Source organism: Tiliqua scincoides, chromosome 6 (genome assembly GCF_035046505.1).
Source record: "Tiliqua scincoides isolate rTilSci1 chromosome 6, rTilSci1.hap2, whole genome shotgun sequence".
NCBI classification, from domain to species: Eukaryota; Metazoa; Chordata; class Lepidosauria; order Squamata; family Scincidae; genus Tiliqua; species Tiliqua scincoides.
This window is the reverse complement of record NC_089826.1, coordinates 61,727,670-61,750,474: the sequence shown is the minus strand read 5'-3', so window position 1 is coordinate 61,750,474 and position 22,805 is coordinate 61,727,670.

The following is a 22,805-nucleotide window of genomic DNA, read 5'->3' as shown; positions in this document are numbered from 1 at the left end:
GCTGCGAGTCCAGGAGGACCCCCAAACTGCGAACCTGCTCCTTCAGAGGGAGTGCAACCCCATTCAGAGCAAGCCAATAATCCAGCACCTGCATCGAGGATTTCCAAACCAGGAGAGCCTCTGTCTTATCCGGATTTAATTTCAGCTTGTTAGCCCCCATCCAGATCCTTACTGCTTCCAGACAGCGCTCCAGGCCCTCAGCCGCCACCCTGGAATCTGGAGGAAAGGAGAGATAGAGCTGGGTGTCATCAGCATATTGATGGCACCTCACTCCAAACCCCCGGATGACCTCTCCCAGCGGTTTCATGTAGATATTAAATAGCATGGGGGACAGAATTGAACCCTGCGGCACCCCGCACCTCAAAGGCCAGGGTGTTGAACAGGCATCCCCCAGCACCACCATCTGGGACCGACCCTCCAAGTTGGAGCGGAACCACCGCAAAACAGTGCCTCCAACTCCCAACTTGGCCAGTCGGCCCAGAAGGATACCATGGTCGATGGTATCGAAAGCCGCCAAGAGGTCCAGCAGGACCAACAGGGACGCACTCCCCCTGTCCAGTCCCCGGCGTAGGTCATCCACCAAGGCGACCAAGGCAGTTTCCGTTCCGAAGCCCAGCCTGAAACCAGATTGAAAAGGATCCAGATAATCCGCTTCATCCAAGACCCTCTGGAGTTGGGTCGCCACCACCCGCTCAATTACCTTGCCCAGAAACGGGATGTTGGAGACTGGCCAGTAGTTATTCAACACAGTGGAATCCAGGGAGGGCTTTTTCAGGAGGGGGCGAACCACCGCCCGCTTCAAGGCGAGCGGCAACGTCCCCTCCACCAAGGAAGAATTGACCACCCTCCCCGTCCACTCAGCCAGTCCCCCCCGGGCCGCTCTAATCAGCCAAGCTGGGCAAGGGTCAAACAGGCAGACGGCCTCACACTCCAAAGGAGTCTGTCCACATCCTCAGGCTGCACAAGCTGAAAAGAATCCCACAACACTGGACAAGCAGTTGCCAAGGGGACATCATCAGACATTGTCAATGTGGCATCCAAGTTGCGACGAATACGATCGATTTTATCTGCAAAGTGTTGGGCAAACACATCGCAGCTGCTGACCGTGTATTCCTCCTGGACAACCGGAGGGGCCTGATGAAGGAGGCCCCGCACCACACGAACAGCTCTGCCGGATGGCTATCAGAAGACGCAATGGTAGCAGAGAAGAACGATCTCTTCGCTGCTACCACCGCCACGGAGTAGGCTCTATAATGAGCTCTACTCCGTGTTCGATCGGATTCATCGTGAGTTTTCTGCCACCATCGCTCTAGACGCCTGCCCTGCCGCTTCATCATTCGCAGCTCCTCAGTGAACCAAGGAGCCGCTCCAAGTCTGCGACGTGGCAGAGGTCGCTCCGGAGCAATCTCATCCACTGCACTGGTCATTTCCGCGTTCCAGAGGTCAACCAGGGCCACAGATGAGGCGCCAGTCTTGGCAGTGGGAAAATCCCCCAGGGCCCTCAGGAAACCTTCAGGATCCATTAGCCTCCAGGGGTGGACCATAGAAAACGGCCCCCCACCTCTGCGGAGAAAGGAAGTCGCAACAAGCCTAAACCCTACCAGGAAGTGATCTGTCCATGACAATGGAGTGATCTTGATCTCCTCTACATCCAGATTGCTGCCCCCGTGCCCAGCTGTGAACACCAGGTCCAATACGTGTCCTGCTGTATGTGTTGGGGTCCAGATCTTCTGGGACAGGCCCATGGTTGTCATGGCAGCCATGAAATCCTGAGCTGCACCTGCTGCAGTGGCCTCGGCATGAATATTGAAGTGCCCCAGCACTAACAGGCGGGGGGCCTTCAATGCCACCCCCAAGATCACCCCAGTCAGCTCAGGCAGGGAGACTGTTGGGCAACAGGGCGGGCGGTACACCAACAGAATCCCAATCCTGTCCGGCCCTCTCAACACAACATGCAGGCACTCGAACCCAGCAGACTGCTGGACAGGGCACCTGGTAAGGGAGATGGACTCACGATGGACCACTGCAACTCCCCCTCCCCGTCCCTGCAATCTTGGCTGTTGCAACACCTGGAAACCTGGCAGACAAAGTTCAGAGAGACTAACGCCTCCCTCCATGTCCAACCAGGTCTCCGTAATGCATACCAGGTCGGCTTTCTCATCCAGGATCACATCCCGTATGATACAGGTCTTATTATTCACCGACCTGGCATTCAAAAGCAGCAGCTTCAGATCCAGGGACTCACCGCCAGGACCACCAGGTATCCGAGAATTGGGGGAAGGACCAGAAGGGGAGATGATCTGTCTGCGATGAACTCTCCTTCTCCTATAATGGCCTGTCCGACCCCCCCCCACCATATCTCCCCTGGCCCATCACACTCTTGATAGTGACACCCTTCCCTTCCCCTGAGCTCCCTCCCGAGAAAAGAGACATGTGGTGAGGCCCACCTTCTGAGACTGGCCTGCAGGCAGATCCTCTGCTATAAGACAGCTGTTGCTCCTCTCTCCCCTGCCGCAACAGAAGGGGAGGAAATCTGACCACTGTTGAATTGGTCCACTGTTCAAAAGGGCACCCGATCTTCCGGGCACGAGCCCCAGGCTAAGAGCCACGGGCCAAGAGCCCCTTTGGCTCTTGCCCTTCGGCTCTTGCCAAAGGCTCGCGCCTCTGGCAAGCCCAGCAGATCTAAATACCTGGGGAGAGAGGAGACCAATTAGGCAGGCAGGCAGGCTTGCAGACTCTACCCCTCTAGGTTGTCTAAGGCCCCAAAAAAGGGCACAAAATGGGCACAAAAAAAGAAAAAATGGAGACAAGGAAGGGTTGCGGCACTGCCTCCTGCAGGGTGACACCTGGGGCATTTACTCCCTCATTCTCCCCCAGGTACACCAATGGTCTGTAGTCATTTTGAGCCTTATGTGCGTAAGGGCCTCCATGTACACATCATAGATGCTGGACTTGGTACACTTGAAAAGAATTTGCTCACATATGCACAGGGTGTTTCTTATTAGGATGTGGGCTCTGTATCTGTGGTCCACGGGTGCTAACCCGACAGGTGGAGGGCCTTACAGGACCTCCAAACGTGACCAGAAGTGCCTTCCAGTTGCTTGCAGGAGGTCTTCCTGAGGCACAGCACACCTCACAAGACCTGCCAGAGCCTTCTGAAAGGCACTTCCGGTTTTTCTGGCCAGGCCTCTCTGCGGATTTAATAATTATCTGCAGAATTTGGTATCCGCAGGGGGAACTTGTCTTGTGCTGAAAGAAAGAGAGTCCGCATTAACAGTCAAGTCTAGGCTTTCACAATCAACTCAAGTCGTATTCAGACAGGAGAATTCTTGACTCATGAATAACACATCGTAGAGCTATATTCTGAGCTCATTTTTTATGAGGGGACATTGCCTTTGGAGTGAATGTTGGTATACAACAATAATCCTTTCCTGAGAAAGCATTTGCACATTGCAGAGCAAAATGTTAAAATATGAGCAAATATTTGCTCTTCTTGAGCCTCATAATGGAAAAGGCAATGAAATTACTTCTAAAAAAATGTAAAAGACATTTGGAGGGGGGAAAGTTGAACTAGTCCAGGAACTTGATAGATTTGCACATTCACCCACCAGGATTCCATTTTCCTCTTCTCAGCCACAGTTGTGTTGGACATTTTTCCTGTTTTCTGTCTAACATTGTAGGCCAAGTTAATGACTTAGTTGTAGTTTGCTTACCAAGTTCTGTTGCTATGGGTGTATTGTTAAAGCCATGGCCAGACAGCCACCATAGAAAATCGGGGTTGAGAAATTAGCATATCCATTCTTGCAATATATAATCATGTGTGTAAAAAGAAGGAGATTTTTCTTTTCTTTTCTCGGAGGAATGCGGAATGACTCAGAATATAAAATTATAGGATAGTCCAAGCAACCAAGACACCAATAAAAAGTGGAACAGAGAACCAGAATATTGTGGAAACTGTACTCACCAGAAGGTAGCTGGGAATATAAGAAATTATAAATATGTTTACAGTAAATGTGAATGCTTACATGAGTAGTCCACCCCCCCACCCCCGCTCCCTCTTTGAACGGAAGAATGAAAAGATCGTCTCAGCTTTAGAGATCCACTTTGACAATTGTGGATATAAACAAATCATGGGGAAAATTCCCAGAGACCACGTCTTTGTGCCCTGTATGCTTTGCTATGTTTTCTTTACTCAGATGGTTAACTAAATCTGAGAATTTATTATCACGCATTTTGAAGGTGTTTGGCATTGGTGACCTCCAACAGAGCCTTTAAAAGAAGCCTCAGCATACTTACATCGGAAAGCAGAGGCATGCCAGACTGCTGTCTGGGACAGTGACGTCACCAGGGTTTATGTCACCCGGTGCAGGAAGCTGGCATGTCACCCTCATAATGAACTTCTTCCAATACAGTGGGAGGGGCAATGCCCTGAGCAGCGGGCATGGTGACACACCATTGCCCTGTCCTATTGGTTTTTGGCTATAGCTTTTGATATAAGAGAAATATTTCAGTGCAGTTTTTTTCATTGTATTCTTCATGAAATTGTGCATCAAATGATATATAACATGACAGTGTTATTCAAAAATATCAAGATTTTAAAAATTTTGGCCAGTAGTGGTATCACCTCCCCCCTGTGTTCATCACACTTCTCTAGCAACACCACTGGTTTGGGACATTGCATGAGACATTTCAAAATCCCACCTGACTCCCCTCACCCTCAAAATATTAAATGAAAAACTTTTTTTAAGAAAACTAATGGAAGAATGCCCCTGAAGTTTCCATGGTGCTTTTTTTCTTACCATGATGCATTTTTTCTTATCTCTTAGTCATTATTCAGATTACCCTAAAAGCATCATTACATCCAAAAGCTCAGGATGGAATTGTGACTTGTCCTTTTTCCATACTTATAAACGTTTGAAACCTGAAATAGATCTGAATAGAATATGCACTGTGATATGGCTTATAAAAACCTTTAGTGACTATAATGCTTTAGCGACTATAATAGAGATGAGAAGAAGTGCCCAGACTCAAAAAAGAATCCAAAAGAGGAACCCTGGCCATCAAAACTACAGGAAGAAATGGATTAGTGCAATAGCAACACTTAGGGGAGCTCAGGGAGCTCTCTCTCTCACACACACACATGCACACACACATTCTCCCAGGAGAATCTATAATTCTGGTTATCCAGAAGTATAAAAATTAATCACAACATACCTGCTGGGTTTTGTTTTTTTAAAAGCAACTTAATCTTGATTTATCCAAGAGCAAGCCTCTTCTTCTGAATCTTGTGAAGAATCTTTTTCCTTGACTCAAGATTGAAATCTCTTCCTCCCCCCCCCCAATCTCCACCCTACAACATCAAAATGACACTGCCAGAGAAAGTAAAGGTTGACAGTGACTCTTGCTTCACTGTATATAGGTGGGTAGCTTTGAGTCAGGTTAATCCATTTTTTCTTGGCCCACCCATGTACACAAATGTACACATTTGGTCCCTGTTGAGTATATCCCATGTGGGGCAGAAATGGCTTAAAGTGGCCCAGTTAACTCAAGCCTCTGTGTCATAAGCTTATTGGAGGGGGGGGGTGCATGAATAATGCAACAAGCGAGTTTTACAGCTACATACATTGCGCAGGTCAAGTGGCCAACAGACAGCTGAGATTGGCTGTTCTTTTCTGTCAAGCATACAGTGTTGTAAAAAAAAAAAAAGGTTTTTACCACCACATACATGCAAAATGATCAATTTTGCCATAGTTGCAGGTATTTGTATGATCATCTGGAATATAGAAACTGATGCAAAAACAATTCTGGCTGGTCTTCTTAGCAATACCATTTTTCTGATTCTCATTTTTAAATCAAATGTATAATAAAATAATAAATAATTAAAAACCATATTAAGTATGGTTAACTTGGTTAGATGGTTAGCTTGACCATCATCTTGACTCTAAGGAAGTTTCTGACATGATACTGTACGTATGATCGCTAAAGAGCAGAATTGGCTAACCATTTGCTTGGAAAGATGTCTTGCATCTCACACTGGAACACTGTGTATAAATCAAGATGTAGGGCATACTGATGTCTCTTCTCATCAAATAAATCATAGCATGATCTGTGCAAATAAAAATAATCTCTTAAAAATGATGGGATTGGATGGGAGCGAATGAAAAAAAAAAGGGAACGTATTTGTTTCTTTAATTGCCAACAGTCAGCATCAAACCAAGAATTATGGTTAGAAGGAGCTCTGGATGACTGAGAGGGACTAGAGGAACTAAGAAAATTAACTAGAGAATCAATTAAAGCATTATAATCTCTTATAGCTGAGGATGGGGAAGAAAGGGAAAAAAGATTACTAATAAGAACAGTAGTCTCCGGGAGACGAGTCCACTGAGAAAAAGCTTGTTGTGAAATAGAAGACCATTTATAAGAACGACTGGTGTTAACAGAAAGTGAAGAAGAATAAGGGACATCATAGGGAAAAGAAGATGTTAATATAAGTGGAAGATGATCTCCCTCAGAACGATGGCCCACTGTGAAGTCAGAAAGAAAAGGTAAGAGATCAGGGGAAACAAGGGCATAATCAATAACACTCGGGCCTCTCACTGAAAAATGGGTAAACTCTCCTGAGGAATCATTACCTCTAGAACCATTTAATGTAACTACATTAGCAGAAGCACATAGATCAATAAAGGAAGCAGCATAACTATTAAAAGATAAATCTTTGGAAACCCTTGGAAAATGAAACCAAGGGGGGATTTGGTTATCCGATACCAATTCATGTGTTGAGCGAGCGCAGTATTACTGGGGCCTATTCTAGTATTAAGGTCTCCTATTATTATCAACAGAGCAGAAGGAAAAGCTTTTAAATTATCTTCTATAAGTTTTTCAAGAGATTCCCATAGATTAGAAGGAGTAATAGCAGCAGGGGGGGTATACACATTGAACAACAAAATCTTAAAAAGATTAATCTGTAAAAGAAAAATTTGAAAATACACAGATTGAGTTGGAATATGAGAAAAGGAAAAAGGTAATGATAACTTTACAAAACAGCAGAGTCCAACACGTGGATGTCCCAAGATGTTGGTTTTGAAAGCAGGTAAGTGATAGGGAACATAACCAGGGATGGTCAGAGAAGACAAAGACCATGTCTCTTGAAATAAAATTATATCAAAAGTTTTCAGATAACAGATGAAATCTTTATCTGAAGCTTTTCTGGACCACCCCGAAATGTTCCAGGAGATTAAAGTAATAGTCATAACATTATGCAAAGAAGAAGAACAACAATCAGTTAGTCAACAATTAGAAGAAGGAACGATATAACTTTTAGGAGAAGCTTGAGGATCATAAGAAACCTCTAGCTGGTTTATGGTTGGAATAGGGGAGGTGTTCTGGATATCTAAAGAAAGTCCAGATGTAAAATTGTTACTCATAGTATTATTTAACAGACTAGATCCAGTAAAATCGAAATTTAGAGGTGGGGGATATTGGGCAGTTGCATCAATTAAACGAAAAGAATCAGTTAAAGAAGTTTTCTTAATAATACAGGAAAAAGGGATGTATGTGGAAGGGGTATAGGATTAGGATTAGGGGAAACAGCTGGAGGAGATAAAACATCATTTAAAACCATAACATCAGAAGGGATTTCTAAATTCGACATAATAGGTATTAAAGGAGGCTGACTGGAGCAAGGATCATTTGACCCTACAGAAGAAATGGACAACAATAAGTGGGATCAATTATATTCTGCAATTATTTCTCATAATCATAAGGCCTTCTGGTCTTTAGTCTCCAGATCAACCCGCTCAATCTCAAATTTGTTTCCATCTATTTCTGCAGCTACTTGGGTTGATTTTTTTTCAAAAAAATTTTCATCTCTGCCTCCAATTTATTTCTCTAATAATGTTCCTCAGGATCTTTTGGAATGGCCTCCAGTTTCCCCCGATGAAATACATGAGTTAATTCTTTCTTTAAAACCCGGTAAAGCTCCTGGGCCCGATAACATTTTGAATGAGACTTTGACTAATAATCCCAAATGGTGGGCTGAACCACTTGCATCTTTTTTTTACTTTGGTTAATTCCACTGGTTGTTTTCCCGATGCCTGGTTGTCATCCATCCTTATTCCAGTTTATAAAAAAGGTGATCCTTCATTACCTTCAAATTTTCGCCCAATAAGTTTATTATCTAATATTGGGAAATTGTATTCAAAGTACATTTTAACAAAACTCTCTTCCTGGACAACCTCTAAAAACCTCCCTGGAAAGGAACAGATTGGTTTTCGGGCAGGAGCTTCTACCCTTGACCATATTTCTACATTGACTCATTTAGCTGAGAAGTATTTCATTTATAATAAAGCTAACCTTTTTGTTGCCTTTGTTGATCTCCAAGGTGCTTTTGATTCCGTGAACCGAGACCTTTTATGGTCCAAACTACTCAAATGGGGAATAGATCTGCGCTTATTATTTTTGTTACGCCAATTACATTCCCAGAATTTTTGTCAGGTTCGAATTCCAAATTCTAATACTCTCTCTGACAGATTCCCTATTCACAATGGTGTTCGCCAGGGTTGTATTCTTGCTCCTTTATTATTTAATTTATTTTTATCCGATTTACCTTCTTTTCTTTCTTCTTCTATTCATTCTACTCCGGTTTTAAATGGGGTCCCTGTCTTTACTCTTTTAGATGCAGATGATGCAGTACTATTATCCTTAACTAAATCGGGACTTCGCTGCATCTTGGCTACATTTCAGGAGTACTGCAAACTAAATGACCTAACAATTAATTCGAACAAAACTCAAATTATGGTGTTTTCCCGTTCTTGGTCCCCTATAACATGGACGATAGGTCTAAACATATATAAACAAGTCCAGTCGTATAAATATTTAGGTATTATTTTTCATTACAAACTTTCTTGGTCTCTTCATAAGAAAGCTATCATTTCATCTCTTTCCCCTCAACTTAAAGCAATATTAAATTTCTTTTACAATGAAGGTAATCAATATGTTCCAGCTGCTATCCAGATCTTTCAGTCCAAAATTCTCTCCCATTTGTTTTATGGTGTTCCAATTTGGATTAAAGCAATTAACAAGGATATTGACCAGATTGCAACATCTTTTTTTCGCAGAATTCTAGGGATCCCAAATTTAATTCGGGTATCCACAATTATCCTAGAATTAGGTATTCATTTACCATCAACTACAGCCTGGTTACTCACCTTTAAATATTGGCTTAAATTGTTTTTAAATTCTCATTCAGGTTCTTTTTTATATATTTGTTAAGTGATTCTTATTCTTCTCCTTGGTTTCGGTTGATAGAAAATAAACTTGTTTCTCTTTATCTCTCTTTAGAATCCTTGGCAGATTTGAGTCTTACAAGAGCATACTCATTGATAAAAGACAAGCTTTTAGCATTTGAATTTAATTATTTAAGTATTAATCTTAACCCTATTTGTTCCCCTCTTTCTTTTGGCTTGGCCCCATCCTTTAATCATGTATCAAATTATTTTTATACATTAATCAACCCATTACATAGGCGAGCCTTTATGTTAGCTCGTTTTAACATCTTCCCCTCGGCAGTTCATTCTGGCCGTTTTTTTAACATTCCACGGGAGAAAAGGCTCTGTCTCTTTTGTCATGAGTCACCTGATTTTTTGTTTCATATACTCTTTTTTTGTCCAGTTCATCTTGACGTTCGTAATCATTATTTAAATTCTTGGATTTCTCCTGACCTAACCCCTTCTGATATTACCCTCTCTAGGTTCATGAGTGATGTTTGTGACTCTTTAACCGCAGCTGTTGCTGGTTATTTATCTGAGATTCTTAAAATAACGTTGTCAGAATTTAAATAATTCTGGTATCTTGTTTTTAAGTTGTTGGGTCGGTATGCAAGTTGTTGCGACAATTATAAAGTATGTCTTAATTGTGTTGTGTTGATATGCCAATAAAGGTTTCAGACAGACAGACAGAATCAAGATGTAGATGAGGAAAGAATCAAGTAACAGAAAGTACAGTAAGAGAGGAGCAGATAATTCAGCTTTCCAATTTCAACAAACCACAATAAAAACACTTTCTACATAAACAGGAAAGCTCAGAACAATATAGCACAAGATGCTGAATTGTTCACCTGGAGAATACCGATCAATTCTCCGAGTTAAAAGTGTCACTCAGGAAAGCAAAATGTTAAAAATATATATATAGTACAAGTTCATTGAGCCCATCAGTTTTCATTTTTCCAAAAAGGATTAGCTTTGGCAGTCACCTAGTTGTCAGACTTTACTAGAGATCTGTGGAGATCATGGAGACATGTCATCCACTGCCACCACCCACTGCACACGTTAGCTTTGCACAACTTGTCCAGTGTCACTTAGCTTACTGATAAACCAGTGACCAGTTCTTTCAACACATGGTCTCTTCCATGTTAGATTCCTTCTGATGATCTACTACAGTGGTTCGCACACATTTAGCACAGGACCCACTTTTTAGAATGAGAATCTGTCAGGACCCACTGGAAGTGATGTCATGACCGGAAGTGACATCATTAAACAGGAAAAGTTTTCACAATCCTAGGCTGCAATACTACCCACACTTACCCAGGAGTAAGTCCCATTGACTGTCATTGTTAAAAGAATATACATAGTAGCGGTTAAAAGTACAGGTGTGTGACATTTCCCCAAATGCAGTCACATACCATGGTAGCATTATCTAACACAGAGGTGTCCAAACTTTTTGGCACGAGGGCCACATCATCTCTCTACACTGTGTCCGGAACTGGGGAAAAAAAAGAATTAATTTACATTTCAAATTTGAATAAATTTACATAAATGAATATATTAAAGATGGAACTTATATGAATGAATGAAGTTCATAGCTCATAGCTCAATAGCTCAAGGCCTATAAAAGGTCTTGCACAAAGCAAGGCCAACCTTTCCTTTGCTGCTGCATCACAGATGTGAAACAGCAAGCAGTGGAGGGAGCCCTTGTCCCACAGCTCACACGAGAGGTTGAACAGTTGGCTGTCATGCTGAGAGCAGTTGTTGCATCAGGCCAGCGCGGGTTCCAGCAAGTCTCCAGAGACCCAGACGCTCATTGGAGACTGGAGTCTCCCTGAGGGCCGGATTGGGAGTCCTTGAGGGCTGCAGGTGGCCCAAGGCTGGAATTTGGGCACCCCTGGTCTAACATAATAAAAATAAAATATTGAAATGAATGGGGACTCACCTGAAATTGACTCACGACCCACCTAGTGGGTGTTGGTGCAACTCCGTCTGCTGTCCAGAGGGGGCAGGATGCTGTCTAAAAAGAGGTGAAACTATGGTACAGTGACCCTGACCTTTCTATCTGTTCTCTCTGTGATCCTTGTGGGGTGTGGCCCTAAACCTTTACCCTTCTCCTCTGAGCACCTCCTCTATGCCCTCTGATCACTGACTTGTTAAGATGTGCACACCAGGGCTTTAACGCCCACGCCATCTTGAGCACAAGGCATGCAGAATGAGGCAGCTCTAGGGCCTTGCTATCCCTAAGTATTCGCTGAACCTCTGATCCTAATCAGAAGCTGTAAATATGTACTCAGTGAAACTGTAAGTAAATAACTTCTTTGCAATTTTAACAAGCCATTGCCTCTTTGTCTTTTTATTGATTAGCAGTCAACCTGGTGAGGGAGATTCCCTGGGGTGATACCCAAAAGGGGGGGGCCTGCTGCTTAAGCTACTCTGCTTCCCCCCCCCAAAGAGGAAACTATTTTTAATTTCCTCCAACAGTGGGTCCCAACCCACAGTTTGAGAAACACTGATCTACTACATTGGTTCTCAAACTCACTCGGAGTTTGGGCCCAAAGGAAAGTTTTGCAAGGGCGGGGAGAATGGCAGCAACGCAATCCTCAGGATTGTGCCACTGTGGGGGGGGGGAGTTCACTTTTTAAACATAGTGTACCTGTGTTGGGGTCTAGGGGGTATGAGAGCCCCGCAGAGCCCTCTGCAGGCGTCCCTGCAGCTTGTAGAAAGTAAAAAAAAAAAGTTATTGTAAGCCACTTTTGGGTTGTGATCGCAAAACCTAAAATAGATCTTTTTTTTTAACTTTGTACAAGCCGCAGAGAGCCCTTCAGGGCTCCCTGCACCCCCAGATCCTAACAGCAGGAAAATTCCATTTATAAGAACATAAGAACAGCCCCACTGGATCAGGCCATAGGCCCATCTAGTCCAGCTTCCTGTATCTCACAGCGGCTCACCAAATGCCCCAGGGAGCACACCAGATAACAAGAGACTTCATCCTGGTGCCCTCCCTTGCATCTGGCATTCTGACTTAACCCATTTCTAAAATCAGGAGGTTGCACATACACATCATGGCTTGTACCCCATAATGGATTTTTCCTTCAGAAACCTGTCCAATCCCCTTTTAAAGACATCCAGGCTAGACGCCATCACCACATCCTGTGGCAAGGAGTTCCACAGACCAACCACACGCTGAGTAAAGAAATATTTTCTTTTGTCTGTTCTAACTCTCCCAACACTCAATTTTAGTGGATGTCCTCCTTTAGTGGAGAGGATTTAAAAAGTCCTCTCTTCCCCTGCAGCAGTGCAATCCTGAGGATCATGTTGCTGCCTTCCCCCTGCCTCCACCTCTTAAAGGGAAGTGCTGGTGGGTCATGACCCACCATTTTGAGAACCACTGTTCTACTAGATTCCTACCAATTTGTAACAGCAGAAGTAAATCTACATTGGGAAAAATATTGGTGGTTGTCTCCACTCACAGTAACTGCATTTAAGCTTAGTTTTCCTTTCCTTTTTCCCCTTTAGGCATGTATACTCAGAAGAAAGTCCCATTGATTTCATTGGGACCTACTCCTAAGTGTGTATAGGATTTCAGAGAGTGAAGCTAATTCTCAAGTTGTGCTTCCCTATCAACCAACTTTGTGGGTTTTTGTGTTTCATTTTGTTTTTGAGAAAATTGTGGGTAAATTCTAAACCTTTACATCTGAAGTAATTTTCTATTTTTTTCCCCCTAAATTACAGTACACAGTTTAGCTTATAAACAGAACTACAGACGGTTAATGACATATTTCCTTTTCTTAAAACGTTGAATTTCCTTTTGAAGGCAGAGGGGAAAATGAGACTGTATACTGCACATTCAACCCAAATATAGCATTTGCCAGCCATTTTGTACTCAGTATAACCATAGATAATTTCTACATTCCAGTGGTATCCGTTCCTGCAAAGAAGTTTCATTTCATGTGATTATGGGTAACACACAACAAAACAGTAAAAAGAAATAAATCCAAGGCATTCAGTAGAAACATTTTTATTCTTGTCTAACCCCCTCCCAAATAACTGGAATGGTTCTGCTCCTCTTAACGAAAGTTAAGAAAAACAATCCTCTACTGCGCTACAATCCTATCCAGACTTTCCTGAGAGTAAACCCCTTTGTCTACATATGAGTAGACAAGGATAGGCCTGTGCTCTTAGACCTGAATCTACACACACACACACACACACACACACACACACACACACACTGGTGCTACCTATTTCTCAGTAGGGATCATCAATTCACAAATGACTTGGGGCACAATCCTAACCAGGTCTACTCATAAGTAAGTCCTATTTTGTTCAATGGGGCATACTCTAAGGAAAGAGTGGTAAGGACTGCAGCCTTAATTTCTATGATATTTAACTCAACTCAACTGTAAAGCCTTTTAATTATAAGTAATGACAAAAACAACAAACCATTTAACAAAATTAAAAAGGGATGCATGGAACAATAGCAGCCAAATTGTATGGATGTTTCCATGTGCAGGGCCGGCTTTGAGCCAATTGCTTCCAACTGTGCCCCACACCTAAAGAGGCCCCACACTAGGGTAATCTACTGTAGTCAAATATACACAACAACAAGTTGCAACAGACATTTTGATTTTTTTCTAAACAAAAAAATAGATATTTGTTTCTAAATCATTTCACAGTCACTAAAACAGGTGATTTTGTAACTGTACTTTTCAAAGATAATCTACCTTTTCAATGAGCTGCGAGTGTGCCTTCTGGGACCCGGTGCCCCATTGGTAGAGTAAGGTAGGCTTACATGTATGCAATTTTATATTAAAATGTGCCATTTTATCTATGTGCCATAGATCCATTTGGTCCATTAGCTCACATGCACTTTTTAAGTGTACATTTTGACTGCTTTCCATTCTACCATAGTTATAAACTCTATAATAAATGCTCTTTATATCTCTAAGATTCTACAGAGCTTGGCTGTGAATCTGGGGCCTTGCCAAAATGTTTCCAATTGGGCCCCACAGCTCCTAGGGCCAGCCCTGGTGACGTGTTTCAATGAAAGGACACTGACAGTGTGCATTCACGATTAGGTGTAAAGTTGATAGGGTAAGCTTACCTGTGGGAGCCAGTGAGGCAGTGTGTGGTGGTAGGCCATGACTCTGACCAAAGACTGAAATAGAACACATCTTGTTGGTCTCTTCCAGGAGCTATGATTTCACAATTGTCATTTTCAATTTCTTTCCAAGCTTCTGAACTTTCTTGGCCTTCTTGAAGGGACATACAGCATTTCCAACAGATGAATATTCCTGTGCTCTACGGTGGAACATCAAACAAAAACAGCCTAATGTCACAGAAGAGAGTTAATTGTTCATTGTTCATTGAAAGGTCATTAGTTTCTGAGTATTCTTTGCTTTTTTAGAAATACACAGTGTATGGGCAATCATGGCATTTTTAACAAAGGCAAGTTTTTACAAGGGCTTGTTATCTGAGAGTCTCTATGAAACAGTGATGTCCATTTTCCCTTTTCAGTCAGTTATATATATTAGACATTCAGAAGAAAAGAGTTTTGCCCCATCCATATTCAGCAGTTCTGGCCTTTATCGTACCACCGCATTGTTGATTTGCTTTTTAAGAGCTCATAAGCGCATTCCAACTCTGCTTGAATCATTCATTCAGAGCGATATGGTAAGTGGACAGATCTGGGGGTGGAAACTGGGAAATGGAGAGGGAAGGGTTGGCAAAAGGAGCTAAAAGTTGGATAATGAGTGCCAATTGCTTCATCTTTCTAATTGCAGTGAAGGAAGTGGGATGAATAAGTATAGGCTGAATGAGTACCTTGCTCCTGAAAAACATGCTCCATAATTCTTGCTCCCGAGAGTGAATTTGCATGGGACCATCCTATGCTTATCCTATCCTTCTCTTCCCCAGAAAACAGCATAGCTGCTCATATAAACAGGATAAAGGTGATCTTAATGCTTAACTTAATTAATGCTGGCTGCACACATCATGCCCTGCAGAGCAACCAAGCTATGGCCCAATATTTGCATTGTCTACATTCAAAAAAGTAGATCTAATGCATGCACGTACACACAAACACATGCGTATGTGTGCATGGACATAGTTGACCTAACAACATGTAACATTTCAATTACATATTTCAACTTCCACTTTCATCAGTAATACAGTTATGATTCTAAATGCAAGCAAAAGTGTTCATGGACAGGCCAGAGAATGCTGGAGGTGGCCAAATTTTCACCAGAGCGGAGAATTAAAGAGATATCCACAAACCATGTGTAAGGGTCTAACTCAGTGATTTGCAACCTTTTTCATCTCAGGGCACACCAACAAGTTGCTAAAATTGACAAGGCACACCATCAGCTTTTTGATAATTGACAAGGCACACCATGCTGCTGGTGGGGGACTAACATTTCCTAATGGCCCTAATGACCCTCACCCAAATTCCCATGGCATACCTGCAGACCATTCATGGCACACCAGTGTGCCACAGCACCCTGGTTGAAAATTGCTGGTCCAACTAATGAGGTGTTAGGGTCTCTAGCTTGTGCATCCAGACATTTTCACTTACTCGCAATACCCCAGGGTGTCATGCTTGCTTAACAGGAATTGTCTCTGTGATCTTTTGTGTTTAGCAAAAGGCTGCTTGAGCTTCTTTGTTTTTCTTGTTGATTCATGATTCTGGAAATGTGCCAAAGTGTGTTCTTGTTTTGCCAACATATTGAATGTGACATCCAGGATGCTTGCATTCAATAACATGCATGACATGGGTGGACTTGCGATTGATGTTTTGCTTTGTAAAAAACGTTTTAACAGTTGCACCTTGTTGGTGATGTTAGGATAGGGGTTCTGATGGGAATTTTATTAGGGTGTGCAAAGTTTCTTTTGGGCCCCTTCCCAAAGGGGAGGGGAGGGGATGAAACAGAGCAGGAGAAGGTGATGACAAGGGTGGGCAGAACAAAGGTGGGGAGGGGGCAAAACAGGGCATGGGGAGGGTGGCAACAGCTGGAAAAAACTTTGGAGCCCAGGTCTACTGGGCTTCCCAATACAGAGCCCAGGTCTACCTGTCCTTGCAGTGTCTACAGTTAGATACAATATCATGGATAACCAAATGCAATCCTAAGTCTCTCTAAAATCTTTTAAATATAGAAAATCGTTGCAGAAAATTACCGTCATCGTACTTAAGCTCACACTAGAATGGAAAGTGTCCTGGTTGCACGAAAACATTCTTCTGCAGCAACTATAGCCCCGTAGCTGTATCCCTGAGCTAACATACAGTCCTTCATGGCAAGCAGATTTACACACCAAAGAGCTACTGTTGCGGGCCAGTTTCCTCCCAGATTTGACACTGTGTTAAGGAGTGCCATGTATGCATTCCTTGGCCCAGCACATATGGCTTTTGGTAGCAGCAGTACACCCAGCATCGCACAAGTGCAGCAGGTCCAGGTGAGATAGGAAAATATAAGATTCCAGGAAATTTCTGAGCTCCCTTCTTTGGCTCCTGGGCCCCCTTTTTGACTGTGGGCTTGGGTACAAATTACTCCCTTAACTCCCTCTCATGTGCCCTGTGTTAGGGGCCTGGATACATGAAAAGAAGTTACTTCCCTGAAGAAAGTTTCTGTTATGGATCCAGCATTCTACAAAAGGAAAAAAAAATGCTCCTGAGACACAGATCCTTAATTGTATCCATATTTGTTTATATAATAAAGTTACATCTCTGCGCACATAATTAGCCATGTGTTTGAAGGTGAAAGACATGAACTGGACTGGGCAGCTGTAGCACTAAGATTCATTAGCACAATACAGCATCGCTTTTACAGTTATTTATCACTGGAAATAACAGCCACCTTCTCTTTTCATGAAACAAAGTTGAGAAGATTCTTGTGAAATTTGAATGCCAAAATTTATTGTCAAAAAGGAATTTCCACTCAGGGTTTATTGGCATGTCCATGAGAAATATTGTTGTAATTGCCCTTTGGTGTGCTGAACAAGCTTTTGTAATTCACAGGCAGCCCAATCCTGAGCTGCCAAGGGTGCGGGGCTGCGGCAGTGCCGAAAATGGCTGCTGCCGTATCCTACACACTTCAAGCAGCCAAAGGCAGCACCTCGGGAGAAGGGGACTTTCATCTGCTTTCCCTGGGCAAGCACAGTAGCCCCGCAATGGGGCTATTCGGTTCACTGCCAACAAAAAGGTTGGCTGTGAATCAAGTGCCTCTGTGTCTGGCGGTTAGCCGAACACGGAGGCTTTGGATCCAGTGGAATGTCACTCCACTGGTCCCGCCTCTCTCCCTCCCCACTCTCTCCCACCAGCACACCTCCCCCCGCCTTCTCCCTGCCTCCCCCCTCCCTAGAATGCCTTCTCCCCACCTCCCCCCATGCCCCCGCTTTCCTCTCCACTGGTCGGTTGCCTGCCCGGTGTTAGCCTGGCACCAGACCGCACTGGGCTCAGTGGCGTCATTCGGGTTCGCGTCACCCGGTGTGGGATGCCAGCGCGTCATCCCCCATGCAGTGGGCAGGGCAACACCCCAGGTGGTGGGTGTGTTCCGCCCCCACTGGTTTTTTGGCAGTACCTTTTGATAGAACAAGATAGAACACATTCTATCCCTAGAACACATGCTATCTATTCCTGGCTTTGCAAGTTCTCAAAAAAGTTCGCCTTATCAGCTGAAGCCTCTGTTTTGATCCTTTTTAGTGGGGGGGAGGCTGCCTTCTGGAGCACTTGTTCAGCTGCAGGTGCATAAGATCAGGACCATTCTGGTAGCCTTGCACTCTCCTTCACCTGATCTTCCACACTAGCCAAGGCATGGTTGCTTACTCATGAGTAAACGTGACCATGAGGCTTAGTTTCGCTTTCCACAGGGCTCAATACATTCACCTGCTTGGAGGGAGGGACTTCCTTCCCAGATGTTTTTGGGGGCTGCATTCATTGAATCAGGACCATTCCAGTGTCGTTGGATTCCTCTCAGCCTGCCCTTTCCAATGGCCTAAGGCAAGTTCACCTACTTGCGAGTAAACATGCGATACAGCTCAGTTTCACTTTCCATAGGGATCCATGCATTTTTTGTTCTCCAGTTTTTTGGCTATAACTTTTGTTAGAAAGGAGATATTTCACTCTGGTTTTTTGCTTTGCATTCTGCTTGAAATTCCACATCTGACGGTATATAATATGATGGTGTTACTCCTAACCACCACGATTTTAGCATGTCACCCCCCAGTGCACGTCACCCACCTGTGCGCGTCACCCGGTGCAGCCCACACCCCCCGCCCCCTAGCGACGCCACTGACTGGGCTACCACCAGCATTTGCCCAGCGTTAGAGCCCGCAAACGTGCCTTATGGCATGTTTGCGACACTGTGCACCAGCAGTGAGCCGGCGCGCCAAGCCCAAGACTGAACTCTTAAGTGTATCTTGCTGTGACTTTTATTCAGCATGGTGCTGAGTGTGTGGTGTTTCCACTGAGCTGCACAGAGGGGCAAGTAAGAGGGGACTTTGAATAAGTGGGATGTGGCCCAAACTTCCATTTCCAAATGCTCTAAATCAGGGGTGCCCAATATGTCGATCACGAGCTACCAGTCGATCTCGAGGTGAAATGAGTCGATCGCAGGCTTCTCTCCCGTCCAAGCATTCCTGGGAGTGAGCCCCGCCCTGGGAGTGAGGCTCCCTGGAGTGACACATTCCTGAGAGTGAGCCCCTGGCAGGCTTGTGAGCCCAGGAAGTGAGCCCAGGGAGCGAGTCCAGGGAGCCCAGGGAGCGAGCCAAGGGAGCGAGTCCAGTGAGCCTAGGGAGTGAGCCCAGGGAGCCCAGGGAGTGAGCACCTGGCAGGCTCCTCCTTGGGAGAAGAGCTGCTGGCAGGCTTCTCTCCCGTCCACGCATCCCTGGGAGTGAGCCCCATTGACTCTACTGGGGCTGACTTACCTTTCCCCTGTTTTTGCACTGGTATGTATGGAGATCTGCCCCCCCCAACTTCCATCTGTTGGTTCTGTGTGCAAGGGGTTTTGCACTGGTCTTGCTGTGATGTCTATATAGAGATCTTCCCTCCCCCACACCTTTCCCCTGTTTTTGCACTGGTCTGTATAGAGATCTGCTCCCCCCCCCCACTTGTATTGGAATCAAGGAAGATCTGGTGAGGAGGTAGATGTGGTGTCAGCAGTGGCCCCTTTAAGGGTAAGGCCTGGGCATCCAGCAGAGTGTGCTGCACAGCTGCAGCCACTTGAAGGCAATAGGGCCCTCAGGGATATAAGAGCACCTGAGGCAGGAAGGGCTCCACTTATTTATGTGAGTCAGCCTTTTCCTACACAAAGATCATTAAGTCCAAGTACCGTTCCACCATGACTGATGAACATTTGGAAGTGTGCTTGAGGCTGGCTGTCAGCAGCTACTGTCCGACTATGCATCCTTGGCTGATTCACTTCAGTGCAAGTCATCAAAGTAAACTCAAGTAATTACAAAAAATGTTTATAGTTAATTATGTTGTGTTGTGCAATATTGGCTCATGCAAGGTACACCAACATACATTGTACACATAAATGTTATATGTTATGATGGCGCAAACATTGTAAAAAAACTCTGGTAGATCTCTGGGCCTTGCTGGGTTTCAAAGTAGCTCTCGAGCCAAAAAAGTGTGAGCACCCCTGCTCTAAATCAATGTTTCCAACCTGGGGATCGTGCACACACACCCCCAAGGTCAGGCATGTACATTCTTGTTTCAGATGCTTCCCCCTTAAGGAGGATAGGGATCCAGCTAGGGACCTGTAGTGCCCTTAGTACAACATTCCAAGTTTCGCTGCTGATGCCACACTATCAAACATGGGTAAATACGTAAAAAATAACAGGTGCCTTTTAAAATTTTACTTATCTGTGTTTGGTGGCTGTGGTAGCAAAACCCAGAAGTATAGTACTAATGCACGACAGGTCCCCTGTCAGGTTGCTACCCTCCTTAAGCCATTTCTGCCCAATGTTGCATATATGCAACAGAGACCAAATGTGTATATACCTGTGGGCTGGGCAAAAATGGGTTAAGAGGGCAGCATCTCAAAAATGGTTGGGAACCACTGCTCTAAATAGTGTCACTTAGTGAATAAGGGAAAAATGAATTTAAATTGTTTCTCAGTTTTCCTACTGCTGTTCTATTTTTCTTCATAATTTGCACTGCCCGAGGCTACACCTCATACAATTGGCAGGCAGGTACATGTTAAAAGAAATGAATGTAGCATAGTGTCAAGCTTTGCAGTTAAAAATGATTGAGGGGTTATTTCATGGGAAACTAGTGGTTGGACCATAAATGACTATTTAATGCTTTCGGTCTATGTGGAATGTGACCATGTGATAAGATGCAAGAGAACCTGGAGTTTTGAGTAGGGCCAGCAACATTCTTTCCCATTTCTGTTGTTTCTGGTGGAATTATTTGTCCGTTGTACCACCTTTCAACACCAGTATTTAAACGGACATCTGAAAATTGCCAGTTCCCCCAGAAGAATCATGGCAAGTATGCAACTCAAACATGTAAACATATATTTAGAGCTAAACCGAGACACCTGGTTGACTTCTTGGTGCATCCAGAGATGTGGTATATGGCCAAAAGAAATCGACAATTTAAGATGGACTAAACTTCAAAGAAAACATTTCCCTTCCTGTGATCATTTGTACCATTATGGGTGGTCTGGCAACAGGGGGGCAGGGAACTGAGTTCATTGCTGAAGTTGTATTTACATGGTGGGATTTCTTTGCATGCTGTCAAATGTGTTTATGTTTTTAGAGTCTTTTTAGACTAAATCATATAGCCCAGTATTCCTTAAGTACAGATATTGGTTCCTTGGGAAAGCATTTTATGGTACACATGTGTATATTCAACATAAAAGAAAAAACTGATGAAAAAGAACATATAAATCTGTCCATCCCATTCGTAATGATCTTTCTTCACAACACCAAATACCCCTTTTCATTTTTGGTTTTGCAAGATTAAAATTTCATTTAAGAGTGAAAAAAGAGAGCATACTCAGGCTTCCATGAGCTTGGATACTTCATTTTTTAAATTACTGCCAGCTTCAACATAAGGGGATGAATCCTCTGAAGCTCTGACATATGAAGTCTTGTGAGATATACTCACAATCGATATCTCTCTTGGATACTGTGGATTTACATTTGGAGCAAAAAATAAATAAGAGATGATGCCATTGAAGAATGGTATATTTTGCATGTCTCACAATGGAATATTTCCAATAAGCACATAGCTTCACTCAGGGATAAAAGGTGTTCTTTACTCTTCCCTCCTCTCCAATCAATCATCCACTGCATATCTTTTGAATTTCATTGTTTATGAAAACAACCTGGGAAAGAAAATAGTTGCCACAACCATTTTTCGTGTTGCTCCCCTTCATTTATGAAGTTCTTCATGTACACTGTTTTAAAAGCCACGGAACAGAACAATAAAAAGAGAGTTGCCTTGTTGCTCATTTCTGTGGAGGGACTGAAAGTGACCTTATAAATATTCATTTTTCCTACACAAAATGCAAATGATAAACAAGTCTAATTTCGGGTAGCATTATTCTCCTGTGCTGAAACAAACATTTCACTCCATACTGATCTGAAACAAAGGTGCTCTGAATTCGTTAGTAGTATTTGCATTTTTAAATGCTTTAAAACACTTTCAGGTTCATCATATATTTGATATCAAATTCATCAGGTTCATCAGGTTTGTGATGTGACACTGTAATAATCTGATTGGGGCCTCATCCAGTTGTGCTCTGGAGCCAGACTGAGGGAAGATTTTCCAGACCCCAACAACAGCTGGCTAGACTCTATCTCCTGTCAAAAGGCACCAATGGGGTGCCTTATTTTTCCTGTTTCAGACCCATCCTATGAACAGGGCAAGCAAGAAGGTTGCTGTCAGGATTCTTATCCTATCCAAATACTTTTCTAATGGTAGTTTGCTGGTGTTCTTTTGAACATCTTTTCAGTTTAGAAGCTCTTTAAATCATTTATTTATTTGCTGAATCATTTATTTATTTGCTATGAAATTCGTATTTGCTATGAACGTATTTATTTGCTAAGTAAAGCATTTGGCAACTGTTGTTGAAAAGTGGTATATAAATATTCTTGATAATAATATACACTTTTCTTCTAACTCAGAATTTATTTGGAATTTGTGAAAATCTAAAAATCCAAGATTCGAAATCTGGATTTAAACCATTTTACAGCACAACCCTATACATAGTTGGCATTTGATGGGCAGCCCAATCCTATCCCGCTTCAAGCGGGAAGCTGGCTGGCCTGCACTGCATCAAGAGTGAAACTGGGGCCAGTTGCAGCTTAGCCAGGGGCAAGGGGAATTCCTTACCCTGGGTTAAAGCTGCAGCAGCCCCAATGGGGCTACTTGAATCTTTGCCACCTCAAGAGGTGGTGTAAATCTGAGCAGCCTGGAACTGCTCCAGGCTGCCTGGGACCAGGGTTAGGATCTGGCACAAGTTAATATTAATATTATCAAAGCTAAGGAGAGAGAGAGAGAGAGAGAGAGAGAGAGAGAGAGAGAGAGAGAGAATG